Source organism: Crocodylus siamensis, chromosome 1 (genome assembly GCF_052110815.1).
Source record: "Crocodylus siamensis isolate JL-2025a chromosome 1, ASM5211081v1, whole genome shotgun sequence".
Taxonomy (NCBI): Eukaryota; Metazoa; Chordata; order Crocodylia; family Crocodylidae; genus Crocodylus; species Crocodylus siamensis.
In genome coordinates, this window is record NC_143395.1 from 201,743,619 (window position 1) to 201,762,268 (window position 18,650).

Consider the following 18,650-nt stretch of genomic DNA (forward strand, 5'->3'; position numbering starts at 1 on the left):
TTAGCCATTTTCAGTGCTGATCTACAAAATGTACTCCCAGCAGGGCTAACAAAGAACAGCACTAAACACACTGACTGGAAAGAATCAGATCCTGAGCTGGAGGATCTCTTTTCCAGCTTGATCACTCAAAAAGTTTCCAGGGAAATTTTAAATGTACCTCCAGTTGTTGCAACTAAAACCGAGCTGGAAATGACCTTCCTACCCTGTGACTTTTGTAGATTTTTAAAAGGTTTGCATTTCTCACTGGATGGAAACCAAAGATCCTCAGAAACCAAGTGTCTTTCCCCCTCAGAATAGCCAACAGCCTGGCGTTATGGCACTCACTAGGATATACAAGATTCAGCATTAAGTCCCTCTGTTATTCAGTTACTCTGCAATTTCAACCCTTACCCCCCAGTAGCCATAAATATTCTCTAGAAAATGATACAGTAGGGAAGAGGAAGAGAGTTAGGGAATATGTGGGAAAAATGAGAAGAGGAGGAGAAACTAGCATGGTAGGGGACCAGAATCACTAAGCAGACCCTATGAGCCAACCCCACCACACAGTGGTGCATAAGAGCAGATGCTCAGCAATTTTCTGTCCCCTTGAAGTTGAGAGGCTGAGAGAGAGGTACATTTTTAGGCCTCTCTTTTGTTTAGTATATATTTAAATAAGTTACATAAGTTATATTAACTGGTCTGCAATGATAACCTATTACCCATTTTAAAGTTCTGTCTCTGGCGGGTCTCCTTCAGTGATGGAATTTCTACTTTCCTCTCTGCTCAAATTAAAGGCATTACACCGTACCATCAGCCACCTACTCACCAAGGCTGACAGAATGGATTAGTGCTAAGGACAAAACGTGGGAGGAAGTAGAAACTGGGTTTTTCAGGGAGTTCTAGGGCCCAAATCCTACTGAAATCAACCATGCCAGTGATTTCAAAGCAGACCTAGATTTTGCTCTGAAGTTGCCCGATGGAGATGACAAGTACTGGACAATAGGTCAAGTGTTCAGTGGTCCCCAAATGGCTAACAGGTAACATGTTTCCCCCCTGAGGCCCTCCGAGATTGCTTGCAGCCACAGGAATTGAAGAAGTTAAAACTGAGGTGGGCAGGGAAAACAAAGTATAGCATTGCCAGCCACACATTACTTGCTCAGTACTTTTTTCTGTGTGCCAGGGAGGCATTGGCAACACGTAGTGGGTGCACATGCACCCCAAGCATGGCAACACACCTCCTACGCCGCTCGCCAACCCCACGGCCAACACTGCCAGCAGCGTCAGCACCCCGGTCAGCACTTGCCACTTCCCTGCTGCTGACAGCACTGGCAATATCTGCGGGAGCTCCCCACTTACCACCGCCATGCTCCCATGCCCCCACCACATCCTTTATGCAGGCAACAAAGGGGAACCACCAAAGCAGACATTAGAATGAATGTTGTCCCTATAAGGCATTATCAAAGCTGATCAAACCAATTTTAAGAACAGTCCAGTTGCATGAACAGTCAGCAGACCCCTAAGTTAAGTTTGTCAACATGAGGAATGTGAAGTCCTGATGGTGGAGTACATTCTGTGCCATGCTGTCACAGTACATGTGTCTTTTGTTCCCTGTCTTTTTTTAAAAGGCTGACTTGAAACAGGTCTTGGTTTGCTCAGCTCATCATTCCAAATACTAATTGTTAATGTGACATTAATACCTCGTCACTAGGGAGATGTCTATTTAAAATGCAACCAGGCCAAAGCTTCAATCTATCAGCAGTTATAACTAACCTCCCTTCACTGATAAATAAATGGTAACATACCAGAGAATGGAAATTTAAAAACAGCTGCATAAGTAATGCAGGTAAACTAAAATAGCTATTTTTGGCAATATATTTTTCCCAAGCGACATATTATTCATCCTGGTTTCTACTACCGGGGGCAGAGGCAGCGGCAGCATGAACTGCTCCTTTCCCCTGAAAGAGAAAACTAAGCCAGCCTTACAAGAAAATGCATGCATATTGGAGTTCTGGGGTCATACCTGACCATTCTGATGGCCATAGTCCAGATCTGCCTAGTCAATACCAACAGGCACAGCAATATTTTAACTCACAACTTAATGACAAGCTTAAGCTCTGGAAGAGAGCTACACTTATTTTAGCAAACAGCTGAAGCCAACAAACTGAAGATGAAGCTGAAAAGAAAGCATCAGAAATGGACTCCAATTACTGTCCTCTAACTGCTAAAATCATTGAATGTTCAAGCAAGCAGCAGATAAGGTTTCATGCTCCTTCTTGAGCTACTAAATGCTTCCAAACCACTTCTGGCTTCTCTGAATAAGCCTTTTGAGATTTTATCTAACAAAAAAGCGTGTAGGAAAAGAAAATCCTCTTGCTGAAGTACGTTTAAGGCTCAAGAAAAGGCTCCTGCTCTGCTGTGTGACCTCACAAGGTTCCTGATGCATTCTCAGTCCAGCTTGTTAATCATACTCAATTTGAAATGACTGGATCACAGCTCCCTGTATTTGGCCAGACAGCAGCAGCATCCAATCAAGAAGCAGGACAGAGAACTGGATTCCCACATGAACTCCCACTTTTGCCTCCATTATTGTTAGTCTTTAAATCTCTGTTTTTGTCTAGCACATGCTTCAGTTACACTTCTAATGTCAACTGATTCACCCTGTGAGATGCAAATGGCCAAACCCAAGTGCTCAGTAATGCAAGAGCGCACTGTCTATATTCTGCACCAGAAGCATGCTGATTCCCAATGATGTGAAAGAGAATCAACCACTGACTTTGCAATTTCTGCATCTTCCTTATAACAGTTCAGAATGCAAGTTACAAAGTAGTAAACAGAATACTAAGAGCTTAGCAGGGGTGGGCAATTATTTCCAGCAGAGGGCCGCTTATGAGTTTGCTAGGATGTGAGTTTAAAGATGAGAAGTGCATGCATGCAAACTGAAGCCATGGATTCCAAGGAAGGGAGGTTCATGGAAAGCAGAAAGTTTTCAAAGACAAAAGGGACCTTGGCTGGAAGGATCAATTCTGATGGCCAAGAAAGGGAAACACATTGCAAAAGGGTGGGATTGGATCAAAAACCAAAAGATGGATCTTGAACTTTCACTACTTGGAGCCAGCAGAAAACTGCACTCTGGGCAGGTACATACACATACCTGGCATACACGTGTGTAAGTCACAAAATCCTTCCTGGAAAAAAGCCATGATTGGGGAGAATGATGGCCCTGCCCTGTTTCAGTTCCACTAGCTCAGCAGCTAGGGTCCCCCTGGACCCATGGGGTTTAAATCTGCAGCTCTTTGACTTGCCAAGCATGTGGTCTTAAACACCAGGCTACAAGTCAAGGACACTCAAACCTACTTTTCCATCTTTTCTTTTCAAGCTGGCCTCTAGATAGTCAAGAGGAGATTTGTGAGGCCAGGAAGAAGCACGTAAACTAGAGGGTGTATGGCTTGGTGAACTGCCTTGCAAAGGAACAGGCCCCAAGTTCTAGCATAGACGCTTGCTCCTCATGTGATAGAAGCTTCCCTGACTGTTCGCCGTTTCATCCACTATTATTAAAACACAAGGGAGAATGGCTCAGTTTCAAGAGGTCTGTTAGAAAAGGGCCTGGATAGTGCTTGACCTGTAAACTAGTATCTAGAAATTGCATTGGGAAGCCAGAGAGCTACAGATTCAAACCCCTTCTGGGTAAGGGGAGCCTAGAACCTGTGGTGTCTCCTTTTGCAATTATTCCTTTAGCCACTAGCCAACTAGGGCTAAAACAGTGAAAGCCCTTTATCTCCCTTCTCTAGGACTTATATTCAGGTAACCACACACCCACCTGGCCAGGGCATAGCCTACTGAACATGTGCAATCGCTCTGGGGATGTTTAGTCACAGTGCCTGGTATTGGAATTGGAAACTCCACCTAAGTCCCAGAACTGCCACTTACACAGCTGGAAAAACCACCACTTTGGCACAGAAAAGGGTCCGAATTCTGTTGCCCTGTGTCTTACATCAGAGCATACAACCTCTGTATCAAAAGTATACATGGGACACAGTGTCCTACCAGGACTGAAATGAATGTAAAGGGCTCAGATTTGAAAACAAAGCCCCCTACACCTCAGGAGAATGAAGCTAATCACACTCCTTTGCCATTCTAGTGGGCGTTTTTAAAACCGTATACCTCTTGATCTACACACGCACTGGGTTCCCCAACAGGGAGATACACCCCACACTTGGGAAATGTTGTCTTGGGTCATTTCCTTTTAGTGCACATGCCAATAGGATCTGGCGACTCAGGAAAATAAAAGGAAGTCCAATGTTTACTGGAAGAAGTGGGCTTTCTGCTGAACTGTTGGCATACTGGGCTATATTTAGACAGCTGATTGTAATATTTTTGCTTCATCTTTCTTATACTTCTCAGAATTTTGCTTCTCAATGGGACATTTAGTAGGAAAAACACCTGTCATAAGAAGCAGGGAGCTGGCTTATCAACATTGTGCCAGGATCCAGGTTCCTGAGGCCTTCTCACCAGGAAACACAAAGGACACCTGGTGTAAATAAAAGGGTCTTGCAACTGAAACCCATTTGTATAGGGATACCATGACTAGGGAAAAAATAATGTCATCATAGAAGATGAAAGGAGCTGAATACGAAGTAGACAGAATGGGAGAGGAAGTGAAAGTCCTGGAATCAACAAATAAATCCAAAGAAGTTACATTTGTGAAAAACATATATGACCCTAGGAGAGTCCTGGCCCCTACTGACTTTTTTAGAAACGTTTAAAAACAAAAACAAAAAACCTCTTTTAGAGAGCATCCACAAAACAAGTCAAAATTCTGAGGAATCTTTCATTCTGAATTATAAGCAGTATGGCGGGCCAGTAGGGGGTGCTCTTGCACCTGAGCCACCCACCTCACTGTGCCCAACCACCTTCCAGGCTCCAAGTACCTCTTTGGGGGCACCTCACATCTGGGCGACTCCCCCCCCTCTTCCTGGAGCACACCTGCTAGCCTGGGGGTAACCCCATCACCACCCAGGGTCTGGCCTGATCCTGGCACTGTGCCCCCTGGGAAACACAGGCCTAGTAGTCCTTGAAGGTACTTGACCGATTCCAAGAACTTGGGGTGCTTCCCTCAGTCTGAAGCACAAATAGTGGTCTCCCATAGTCAGCCAAACCAAGGGGACCCCAAGGCATAAATCTAGCCCCTCTCACAATAAGTCTCCCACGCTAGGTACAAAGGAGAACTTTATTGGCTACAGGGAGCAGGTTTGGTATAGGGTACAGGGCAGAGCAATAATCAGAGAAATCCCACAAAGCAAACAGGGTGGCTGGGTAGCCTTTGATCACGCATCTGAGTTACTGGAAGCTATATATCTAATTAGATCTCAGGTAGCTTACTCATGAGCATCATCCAGAGGGAAGTGGCGATTCCCTCTGGAGGTAAGCAGTTCACTGATCATGAATTCCAAGAGACAGCAAGTTTCAGATGGTCCAGGTTCTCTCTAAGTTTTCATCATGACTACTGCCCCTCCTCCTGGGCAGTTCTTAACTTATATAGACCTTATGACCTCCTTTACCTGGTCCAATGGAGGCCATCACCTGTTGGCTGCCAGCCAACAAATTTGAAGTGCATCACTGGTTGCTGGGTAGACTGGCAGGGTCTCTAGCCCCCTCCCAGTAAGGTTGACATTGCTTAGAACAGTAGGAAGTGTAAGCCCCTCACCCAGGTATGTGATGCCAGTCATGCAGGCAGAAGGAGCAGGTTTCCCTCCTCCCTCAGGAATGTATCCAGCACGTTACAACTCAGGGTTACCTAAAGAGCCCAGAGGATGTCTGCCCTCTGCAGGGACCATGTTAACCAAATTGTAACACAGCAGAATTTTGGGGGAGAGACCGAGTTGGCATTCTGCCACAAGCAGAGGTCCTACAGTTTGTTGGAAAGGGAACTCAGTTATAATGCAATATCCTATGCTAAAAAAGAAAAAATGAACCCCCTTCTGTTGCTGAGGCACCAAAACTGACAAAATATTCCTGCGGTTCACTGAACAATAGTTTTACCCTGTTGCATCACAGTCTCTGGGGCACCAGAGACAGTTGTCCATATCAATAGCAGCTGAAAGACAGACAGACTAGGACTAGAAAAACCACGCCAGCATTCTGAAGTCTACAACACAATATCCCATGGTACATGGATTAGACACATGTACATAACATGACTTGGGGCACTTACTTACTTACTGGCACAAAGGGCAGCCAGGTGCTAAGCTGAAAAGCCAAGGGAAAAGAGCCATCTCTTTCTATATTTGAAAATCTCCTTCCTAAATGCAGGGTTGACTTTGCATACATATGAAGTCATTCACCAAGAGTACATAAGAACATAACAATTGCAATTTACTGGGTCAGGCCATAAGTCCATCTTGCCCACTATCCTGTGTCACGTGGTGGCAGAGTGGATGCTGAAAGGGAGAACAAACAGTGTATGACCTGGGTTTTTTCCACTGTTCCTCTCTCTAGAGGTGCACTAATACATCACTCTGATATCAGAACGGTACAGATATATAGAAAACTGGCTGTATCAGGTATCGGATATAGGCTCAATGGTACTGATAATTTGGCCAATCAACGCCCATGCTGCTGCTGCCACAGCCACAACACTTAGGCAGTGAGGAGCAGAGCTGGCAGCATGGAGAGCTGCCTCCAGCTGGTAAGCCTCCTCCCACATGCCAGAAAGAGCTGGGGCTGCATTGGGCGGCTGGTGGCAGTGGCACTGGGAGCACAGGCAGCAAAATTTGGGATGGATGCAGCTCTGAGCCCATCCCCACACAGATCCAGGGGCAACCCCCCCCCCCCATGCCCTCCCAGGGTGCAAGCAGCAATGGGAGCCCCCCCCCCCCCCCCCCCCCCCCCCAAACAAGCCATGGCTCTCTCCCATGCCCACCCTGCCTGGGCAGCACCTGTCCCCTCCCTCACCACAGGAGGCATTGATCTGACCCCCCTGACAGGCCCCTTCCTTCCCCACGCCCCTTCCATCACACTGGACTTACCAGCTGGAGGCAGCTGTATTGGAAATCAAATTGGTATCAGTGGATATGCCTCTTTAAATATTGGCTACCGGTATCAGCCCCAAAAATCTTTATCAGTGTACCCGTACCTCTCTCACTTGCAGCCTCCAGCAATTAAGGTCTAGGAAGTTCTAATTCAGAGGCTGTATCCCCAATTCCTGTGCTCCATAGCTGCTGATGCCCTTTTCCTCTAAGACCCTGTCCAATCCTTTTTTTGAATCAGGCTAGACTATCAGTTTCCACAACATCTGGTGGCAATGAGTTCCACACTTTACACTTTGCTTGAAAAAAGAACTTCCTTTTGTTAGTTTTAACCTATCTACTAGTTTCATTTTGTGACTCCTATTTCTTGTATTGAGAGACAGCAAATAAGAAATCCCTATTTACTTGTTTACCGTTTACTACTTTGTAAACCCTTATGTCCCCTCTCAAGCATCTCTTTTCTAAGCTGAATAGCCCTAAGCTCTTTAGTCTCTCCTCATACGAAAGCCCCTCCACACCACCAATCAACTTTGTTGCCCTTCTCTGGACTAAGCATAATAATCACACCTGAGCCAAGTACAGACGCACAAAAAACCCAAGCCCGAATTGATTCATTCTTTGCAAGTCAGTCTAACCTGCATATATTGAACTGACTTGCAAGTGGACAGACATTCACTTTTGATTCAGGAAATGCAGCCACATGCCTGCAGTGGCTCAGATTAGAAGCTGTGGGAGCACTAAAGTGAGCCCTCCCTCCCTTCCAGTGTGCTGAGCTGGGGAGGGGGGGTGGGAAAAGAGAGAAGATGGCCAGGCCCCCTGCAGGCCACTGAGTATAACTGTGGAGGGGTTTAAGCTGCCAACTCTGGCCCACAGTCCCCAGCCTAGGTGTACCTGGAGGGGGAAGGGGAAGTAGCCCTTGCCAGGCTTTTCCCTCCCTACTCAAGGGATGGGGAGTGTAAGCTCCAGCCCTCACCTAGCAGTCTGAGGCAAAGTGGGGAAGGCACTGCTTGTGTAGAGTGTATGCATCTGTTGATGATACTGGATGAGCATTTCAAATCTCCCTCTTCTTGCTTCTTCATACTGTCTGCAGTTGTGGACAGGAAGCAATTGGCACCAAAGTTACTCTCAGAAGTGCCTCTGATCTCTTGTTCTTTGGAGTGTGCACAGCTACTTCCTGAAGAGTTAATGAGGGGAGTGTGACAGTGTGAACTTGTTTATTCCAGGCAGATCTGCTGCAACCTTCTTATTATCCTGCTAGCTAGTGCTTCATATGTGCCTAAATCTCAAATGGACAGGTCCCACTTATTGCAAACCAGGTCATTTTTTCACACCTCTCTCTGTCCCCTGCTGAACACTGACAGATGCAGGGGACGGAAAACTACTCTAACCAGGTTCAGTAATTGGTGTGTAGAAGCAATCACCAGCACTAATCACTGCATAGTGGAATTTCATTTGATATAAGGGTTGCAGGGTGGGAGATGCCTGCACTCTTATGGCTTTGATGCAAGCCATCAGGGAGCTCATGACTCAGAACTCAAAGCTTATCAGCCCATCAAGCATTGCTTGTTGGCTATAGAAAAAAAACCCAAAAGCATCTCATGGCTGGGGTCCATCCATGTCCATGGGAGAGGGGAGGGAGGGGGATCTCTGCTTGAGCAGTAAGGGGAGGGTGGGGCAGGGGAAGCCTATCAGATGCTGCTGTGCCCCTGCCAGACAAACCTGCTTTCTGGGACAGATAGCCCAGCCCAGGGCTGAAAAGCATGCTGTGGGACAGTGATTTAATTTAAACCAGGAAGAGGCCTGTGACAGAAGTTCCACAGACCAGTTGGACTTCAATCAGGTAAGTCCAATACTACGTTCAACCAGGTTTATCTTAAACCATTCAGACATTTTGAAACTGGTTTACATGCACTAAACCAGGTTCTGATCACTTAAATCAGTTTGTGTTATGTTTGTTCCTAGCCTCTAACTAGGACTTTGCAGGCATGACCAGGCTTCTTTGATGAAGTGCATAAGATGGTATGTAAGCAGATTGGACACTGTGACAAATCACAAGAATAAGACCTCTTCCTCCCCCATCCCAAACACCATGCAGTAAATTTAAAAAATGAGAATTTAAGATTTAACATAGGGATCTGAGATCCTTCCAGGCGTTCCATGCAATGTTAACACTACTAAGTAAGTGTGCAATGATTCACAATATAGACCCAGAAATGTCAAATAGGATCCACGCTGCTAAAATATTCTGACCTCTTGTGGTCCGAGTTCTTTGTAACAGATGAATTGCCCTAGTATTTTTCTGCAGTCATAAAATGAGTGAAAAATGCAGAGCTGCTATTTTCCAAGGGGGTGGTGGCTAGAGTCTAAAAAGCTTATTTATAGAGAGCAGTCATATCACCTCTCACTCTGCCACCCTTGTTAAAAATTATGTCAAGCTCTCCTACTCTTCTTTCTTATAATGGGTGTGCCATCCATCTGACCCATCTCCTAGGCCTTCCCTGCACCAGCTTCAGTTGTGGTCCACGGTTCCTGAACATGGGAGAAGCATGCATGCGAGTGCAAATAAAGTTGTACCAGTGAGAACAGCATTGGTATATTCTGGGCTCTACTGGAAATGCCTTGACTGACACATCGTAAGACTGCACATGTCTTTTTAGTAGCTGCACCACACTGGAAGCTCATAGTTAACCTGTGACCAACTAACACACCCAAATTTTCCTCCTCCTCGTTTCCAACAGATAAGCTCCCACCACTTAGAAATTAATAACAAGAATTTCTGCTAAGCGCATAACCCCATACATTGTACTATTAAATTTTATCCCATTTCTATTACTCCAGTCCCCAAGGTCATCCAGCTCCTCCTGTATGATGTTCCAATTCTCCTCTGTATTGACAACACTGCACAACTTCATGTCATCAGCAGATTTCATTAGCACACTTCTCGGTCTTGTTCCAAGGTCATTAACAAAAACATTAAAAGGATTGTGCGACTGATCCTGGAGGAACTGCATTAGTAACTTCCTTTCAGCTGGACTAGCAATGCCGCCACTTCCTTTGTCACTATCTAACAACACCTAACTCCTTTTCAGTTTTGCACTAACGCCCCTCACCAGTGTCATTTTCTATGGGGTTACTCCATTGCATACTTCACTAAAGTCTAGTGAGATGAGATTCGACTGTACTTCCTTTGTCTGGAAAAACTCAGTGAACTTATGAAAAAGATTTCTTGTTAGTCTGGTACAAACTGCCTGCAGTAGGTACGTACTGCAATTTAACTCATTCATCTTCATGCCTTTAATCAGTCTTTTCTTTAAAATGTTCTAAAGCCTTGCTTGCTATTAAATCGGTTAGTCTCATCTTCATAGCTGCCCAGACAATTTTTTCTCCCTGTTTCAAGTACAGGTACTACATTTGTTACCCAGACTCTCCCTCCTCCCCACCCAACCCCAGTTTGATGGGTTTATTAAAATTCCTAGAAGACTTGTAATTGCAGGTTCTAGCTCCAGAAATGGTGCGTCCCCCTGATTCCAGTGCATTCAGCTTTCAGACATGTGTTCCACCTCAACAGCCACATCCAGAGAAGCACAGATGTGCGGAATGAGGTGCCGCAGATGGCATCTGCAGCACCACATGTGCTGCTCTGCTACTTTTTGGAGAGATCCTGGGGGTCAAAAAAAAAAAAAAAAGCAGGTGGTGCATGTGGCACCACCCAAACCAGAGCCTGGCTAATCAGAGCTACACTCCAGCTGCTGGCCAGCTATACTCCCTGCTGCAGGAGTGCTGCACCAGCACTCTGAGGCCCCCAGAACCCTAGGTAAGGTTGCTGGAACCAGCACAGATGCTGGCCTCAGCCTCCCCTACCCCACCCAGGGTAACCTGTTGCACACCAGTGTGCACATGGCATGGGCATTCCCTGGGGACAAGCAGCAGCAGGACAAGGTATGCAACTGCTATTTGTCCCCAGGGAAACAAACGTTCGTGCTCCTCTGGATGCAGCCAACTATAGCAATTTCCATTTCCATACTGACATTCCCCTCACACCCTGGGGCCCCAGGGACAACAGCAATGTTTTTGCTTAAAATTGAGATAAAGTGCTTAACTACTTTTGGAGCGGAAGACAAACTTTAAACTCTAGCCCATCCTTACTGTAGATCATCCCCACTTTCTTCCCTTTCTATTTGTATTGCCAGTTGCCTTGACAGATTTTGCAAGGCTCAATTTGCTTGATTTCTGCCTGTTCTCACTTTCTCTCTGCACTTTTAGACCTCCAAGACTGTTGCTTCCATTGATCAGTGATTTCATCATTCCTTGTAGACTCTGCTTACTTCTCACCTCCTTTACAATGTGGTTATTCATCCAAATTAGACATGGAGCCCTTCTCCTCAAGACTTTCCCCTTTCCACAGGAGACAAGGGCCAAACCTCCACAGACCAGAACAATAAACTCCAACATCCAGAGTTCTCTCTTACCTGTGGGCTGCAACTTGGATGAACTGACTGACAGCAACTGAAGCAATTATAACATGAGGAGAAAGGGGACCCTTGTTAAGGCCACTTCCAGACTTTATAAAGGATTTGCCAGTTCTAATCAACACCATACACTCACTCTGAAACCAACAGACAGGGAGTACAGATCCTAGAACATGGGGGTTATATGTTCCCACTTAGATACCCCACTCAAAAAACCAAGTAATGGCATTCTGCATCAACTTCAGTTTCTAAATGTGTTTAACGTACAGTTTATCAGGGCTGTCCAATTTCTAAGTAGCTGGAAGCTCCAGTGAGGTAAGCCATGCTCCCGACCCCGAGTAGGCCACACACCTTGTAAACCTACCCCCTCCTACCTCACCCTACACACCCGCAATAACACTCCTGCATCACATACCTACACAGTGCCAGTCTCACCCCCAGTTCACCACACAGTCCCATCCCTTAGGGGCAGGGAGTATACAGCAGAACAGGGTGGGGAAGCCCAGAGAATTCAGCTGAGCTGCTGCTATAATTGGAACAATGGGGAAACAGCAGCAGCAGCAGCTACCAGGCAAGAACCTGGGGGTTCAACTAAACCCTCTGAGGGCAACATGCAGTCAATGGGCCTCCAGCTGGTCAACCCTGGCCTTTTATCACTGAAATCATGTACATGCATCTAGTCCCTTTGGAGCCATTTAAAAAAATGGGAACGTTTCAAAGCAGCAGCAGCTGTTACAAGGTAGTTGCATCATCCCCCCAGTTGTCCACTTGTAACAAATGCAGCAAATCTGTTCTTACTTGAACACTGCTTCATACAGGAGTTAAGTGGGAGCAGTGTTGCTGCATTTGTACTGTCCCCACCTAAGAACTAGAAGGTGGCTGTGTGGCAGCATTCCTGCCCCCCACATGAGAGATCTCGCTTCATGTCCCAGCTGAGATAACTTGGGGTGAGTGAGATAACAAAAACTAGAAGGTCACAGCTGCTGCCCTTTGGAAATGGCTTCATATGTTGTGTGTGTTATTATCCTAAATTTAAATAAAGGTATGACTGTACCAATGGCTCTGATCATACACTGATTAGTAAAAGTAATCTGAACAGGCTGTTTAATCACAAAATGCCATTAGGCTGATTTATATGGCCATCATGCAGAACACACAAAGATGGTGTTCTTTAGATAGGTTTAATTCACATTAATGTCAAAATAAGTTTTGCATATGTACAATACTAACCTGAAAATTTTCTCTGAAAAGAAATTAAGCAGATGTTACAATTGATATTAAATGCCTGACACTCAGACAGCACTTTGCAAACACTGACTAATTACACCCAAGGGTGGTTTAAGCCATGAACATTTGGGATTGAATTAGTCATGGGGATTAGTGTTGTATTGTTGTTTACTTACCTTTAAGTCATCTTGTACAATAATCTTCTTGTTTGTATGCTAGAACTGCTTCAGTGCAAAAAATGACAGGCCTTTTCTTCTCAGAATAATGCAAATGCATTTCTTCTGTACCAAAGACTTAATCATCACAATATACTTTAGTGTACAGCTGCCCTCCACGCAACTGCCTCCAACCAAAGAAAAATTAAAAAAAGAAAGAAAGTGGCAACTTGCTCTACCAGACTCTCCTTAATGTAGTAAGAGCTTCAAAAACTAATTTGGGAACCAGCTCAAACATTAAGCAGCACAAATCTACCATTCCCCACCTATATCCCCACTCCTTTCTTTAAAAAGAAAATAAAATATAAGATCTTAACAGCATAAGGCAAACATTACAAAAGTGGCTGCTAAGATAAGATACCACTTCAAAGCAAGAGCTAACTTGGATACACCCATACAGCATTTTCATCACTTTAACCTACAATTAGAAGGCAGAACAGCAATTATTTTAAATGCATAAAATGAAATGGATGGCTAGCATCATTACTAGCACTTAAATTTTTCTATTTTGCACCACTGTTTTTAACAGTGTAAAGCAAGAAGTTGTTTCTGTTTAATATAAAGAATACACATTCAAAACTCATTTTATTTTAACAAAATGTCATACAAAAGTTCCATTACAATTAAGACTTTTTATATGGTCCTCTATTATCCCATAAAAGATGTAAACAAAATACTGCTGCAAAATAATCCTAAGTTGATCACTGCTGGCTGTACAGGGTGCTCTTTGAAAGAGGCAACGAGTGTTCTCAATTCTTTACTGTAGCTTGCCTGCAGACAATCACAGTTCCATTAAGTTCACGCTGTACTTCCACCAAAGGCAGAACCCATCCTTGCCTGAAGATAGGTCTGAAAGCCACTCCCTTTGAAGAGCCCATAGAAGAAAGGCTGTTAGCTATAAGCACATCTCATTTTTGATGTGGAACCCAATTGCACTGCTCATAAAGTTTCAGAGTTTCCTAGTTTCTAGGGTCGGAAGGGACCTGAGCAGATCATCTAGTCCGACCCCCTGCCATGGCAGGAAAGAATGCTGGGGTCAAACGACCTCAGCAAGATGTTCATCTAACCTCCTCTTTAAAGTGTTTTACTTCAGAGCAGTGGTTTTCAGCCCTTCTAGATTCAGGGTACTGTCTGCAACTATTCCAAATTTAGAAGCACAGTCTACAGAAAAGTGGGCAGAGGGAATCCCTCCTTTTCCCCAACACAAGGGAAACTTGCTCCCCACTGCCTTTGCCCCAGTGAATGAAGCCCATAGGGCACCTCTCACCCACCAGAGCGCGCAGGGACAGGGGTGGCACTCACTGTATGCTAATCGTTGTGGGGACATTGCCCATCCCAGTTCTCAGATGGGTCACCAGCAGCAGTCTCATGGTGACCCCAGGTAGTAGCATAGCTCCCCTTCTTACTGTAGCCACTTCCTGATGTGGTCCCACAAAGTATTTCCCAAAAACAGAGGCACGGCAGAGCTTAACAGTTGCAGCAGGGCAATACTCTGAATCACTGCTATAGAGCAGGAGTACTCAACATGAAGCCCATGCACCAAATCTGGCCCACAGAGCCTGCAGGGATCCCTACAGATTGAAAATTAGGGAGCAAAGAAGTGGTAGAAGCCAGGAAGGGCCTACCCCCCATGCATCCCAATCAGGGCAGAGCCTCTCCCCATGCCCCCCTCCCCCCCCATCTCAGCATCCATATGGGGACCCATGGCCACTCCCTGCCTATCCCCCCTTCACCCCTGGGCAGACAGGTGGTGCAGTCAGGCTGAACCATCCCTGTGGCTGGCTCAGGCCCCTCTGAGCTAGCTCGGAATACTAGATTGAACCCACCAGACACATCCAGGCCACAGATGGACTTGGCACCACCCATCCAGCCTGCAAGGAGAAAAGATTGGCAACTCTGCCTTAAAGCAATAAACTAGCTGCTGCTTTTAGTTCATGGGCATGCAAACAAACAGCCAGTAAATGGTACCAAAGCACATCCTACCTGTCTTCAGTCAAGTGACTGTTATTTACATTGAGAAAGTGGTTTGTATACCCACCCTCCACCCCATGACCTGTATGGCTAGGGACAGATTCAAAAAAAGTTTGAGCCTGAATTGATTCAATATTTGCAGGTTAGTCTAACTTGGCTAGGCTGAATCACTTTGTAACTGCACAGACAGCCCAGAAATGCAGACATGTGCCTGCAGTAGCTCAGGCTAGAAGCCAGGGAGTGCTAGAGCAGCCCTCCCTTCCCTTCTACAGGACTGAGGTGACAGGGGTATGGCCAGGCCCCAGCAGGATTGGGGGGGGGGTCCCCACCCCCTTGATAACAGAACAGAGCTAATAAATGCTATCAGCATTTATCACCCCATCAGAAAACAAACAGCTTCTCTCATTAGTTCAAGCTCTTAAACAAAGAAGGAACAGAGGGACATTAATCAGCCAGGCTTTGATTAGCTCCAAAAAGCCCTATATTGACACTGCTGTCTGCAACAGCACTTGTAGCCAATATGTGGTCTGCTAACTTAGGGGTTTTCAACCTTTTTTTAACAAATGTAGCCCTTTGGTCTGAAAGTTTCAGCTCATGTACCCCCTTGCATTTTTTCTCTTTTTTGAAGTGGTGTGGGGGGTAGATTGAGACCCCTATGGTGAAGGAGGGAGTGGGACTGGGGCAGGTGCTGTATAGGTAGAGGGAGAAAAAAATTATTTTGGTGGGGGGAGGGGGCTGTGCACCCCTCCCCCCCAGCAGGTAGATCTGTAAGGGAAGCGGAAAGGGCTGTGGGGGGAGGAGCAACAGACTGAGGCCTCTGCAGTGAGGGAGGGAGCGGGACACAGGCAGCAAGGGCTGGGGTGAGTGGGGCCAAGGCCGGGCTGGTTGGTGCCCCCCAGGCCTCCATTTGTGCCACCACCTGGCCTGGTCAGGGCCCCACTCAGCCCAGCCCCTGCTCCTCCTCTGCTCCTTCCCTCACTGTGGGGCCTCGATCTGCATCCCCATCTCCCACCCTGCCCAATGGTAGTGAGGGAGGGAGTGGAGCTGGGGATCAAGCCCCCCACAATGCAGGAGGGAACGGGACAGGGGCTGGGGCAGGTTTATCTCAAACTAGTTTCAGCCATTTTCAAATCGGTTTATATAAACCTATTTACGTGTAATGAGTGCCCCTAATCTATGAGCCTTACTATTGTAAGGAACTGTCAACACGTGTTCAAAGGCTGCAAAAGCAACTGAACAGCAGATCTATACAAATGCCAATGCTCCATAAAACTTTGAATACAGGACTACAGTTTTTGTAAAATTCAGCTATTCTTAATTTTCATCTATTCTTCTGATAAAGTCAGAATCGCCAGATATTTGGTTATTAGCAAAAATGCTTTACTATTGCAAACCTTTCCTTGAAAAATGTTAGATGAACACTTATTAGCCAGAACCCCTGCCATGACAGAAATCTAGCATATGAATGCTCAAGTGGTAGGAAAGGCAAGGTGTTAGAACTGCCAAGTTTTTGACTGGGACAGTGCCACCCTTCATAGCCAAAGGCTAGTAAAAAGAGAGTCACAATTTTGAAGGAAGCCAACAGCCAGCTCTCTGACACGATCTACTACAAAGAACTACAAGAAGATCCTACTCATCTTTTCACCAAGAAACTCAACAATACCATTAAATCATTTCCAGCAAGACTACAAGAAAAACTGCAGACCATAATCCTCCCACTACCTAACCCGGGGACTTTTTACATGCTCCCTAAAATCCACAAACAAGGGAACCCTGGCAGACCTATCATATCCAACCATGGGACCCTAACTGAGGAAATATCAGGTTTTGTTGAATCAATCCTAAAACCACTCATCTCCCACAGAGCAAGGTTTTGTACAAGACACTACAGACTTTTTACAGAAACTTAAAAACGTAGACCACCTTCCTAGCAACACTCTCCTACCCACCATGGACGTTACCAGTCTATACACCAACATCCCACACCAGGATGGCATCCAAGCCTGCCTTGCATATCTACAGGAACAGGATTACAACAACTCAGACTACAGACCCAAAGATATTACTGATCTTATACACTTCATCCTCACACACAACAATTTCACTTTCAATAATCAACACTTCCTCCAGATGGTGCCCATAGCTGTTTCCATCAAAATGGCCCCACAGTATGTCAACCTTTTTATGAGCAACCTGGAAGAAGACTTCCTCAAGAACTGCAACATCAAACCCTTGTTATACTTAAGATATATCAATGACATCCTTCATCATTTGGACTGAAAACCTACAATCCCTGATCAAGTCCCATCAGAAATTCAAGACCCACCATCCCTCCATTCAACTTTCTAGAATACTCCAGCACCAACATCTCCTTTTTAGACACGATGATCAATATCCAGAATGATAAAATACAGACCACGTTATACAAGAAACCCACAGACCAACATACATATCTGCACAGAACCAGCAATCACCCTAAACACACCAAAAAAGCTGTGATATACAGCCAAGCCCTCAGATACCACTGAATTTGCACTGAAGAGAACACCTGGGATTGCCACCTCACCAAGCTTAAAAAGGCTTTCCCTCGACAAGGACACTCCTCCAGAAAAAGAGATTGCACGCTCGAAAGAGCCACCCGGATACCATGTGTAGAACTGCTGCAGTACAGAAGAAACCCCCCCACAAATCGCACACCGCTGGTTATGACATATCACCCCTCCCGCGAACCTGTACGGAAAATCCAAACAATTGCAACCCATACTAGAAAGAGACCCTACTCTAAAAAAGATCTTCCCAGAGCCACCCATCCTAGCCTTCAAACAAGCACCAAACCTCGCTAACCTCATCACCAGAAGCAAACTTCCTCAAGCCCAGAACACACCAAAAGGATCCACCCCATGCCATGACAAGAAATGCAAAACCTGCCAACACATCTCCACCACCCCCACAATTACTACACCCCACAGCAGAGCCATTAGCATTCCTGGATCTTACAGCTGCACCTCCGGAAATGTAATATATCTCATCCAATGCACCAAATGCTCTGATGGAAAATACGTAGGAGAGACCAAACAACAACTGCACACCAGAATGAATGCACACCGGAAGTCTATCAAAGACAGATACCCAATTACCTGTGGGGACACATTGCTCACAAGAAAACCACTCTCTCTCCAATCTCTCAGTCCTGATCCTCAAAGGAAACTTACAAAACACTTCCCAGAGACGAGCCTATGAACTCCACTTCATCAACCTCACGGATACTAAAAATCATGGACTAAATATAGTTTCATAGTTTAGACATGGGATTTATGACATATAACCTCTGACTCCCCAGGTATCTCTCCACTTTTCATCCCCCTTCTCTCTCCCTCCAGCCCCCCCTCCCCATCTGTCTCTCATCCATTGACTCCTCAATCTACATCTTCACTGACTGCCTATCTTACATCCATACCAGGCCACCCTCTGGCTTCTTTACTTTTCATTCCATCCAGGAAGAGCACACACCAACTGATGAAACTTCCCTAGCCTGATGAAGGGTTTTTGAACCCGAAAGCTTGCTTAATAATTGTTTTCCAACTATTTAAGTTGGTCTAATAAAAAGATATCAGATTCACTCAAAGAACCTTGTCTGACAGTTTCGAAGCGCATTTACCCTGCTCTGATTGCAGGAAGAGAAAAAGGTATTTTTGACCTCAGTTACATTTCTTTGATTGCTTAGTGGGTGAAAGGGAAGGTTTTCCAACACCATCATCAAAATA

At 45.5% G+C, this 18,650-nt stretch overlaps 1 protein-coding gene and 1 pseudogene across 2 annotated transcripts in view; one reads left to right on the forward strand and one right to left on the reverse strand.

Moving 5' to 3' along the window:
* The window catches only part of ABHD12 (abhydrolase domain containing 12, lysophospholipase), a 76,870-nt gene that overhangs the window by 45,746 nt on the left and 12,474 nt on the right, over window positions 1-18,650 (reverse strand). The window lies entirely within an intron of this gene.
* Window positions 1,190-17,385, forward strand: LOC149873895 (uncharacterized; annotated as a pseudogene).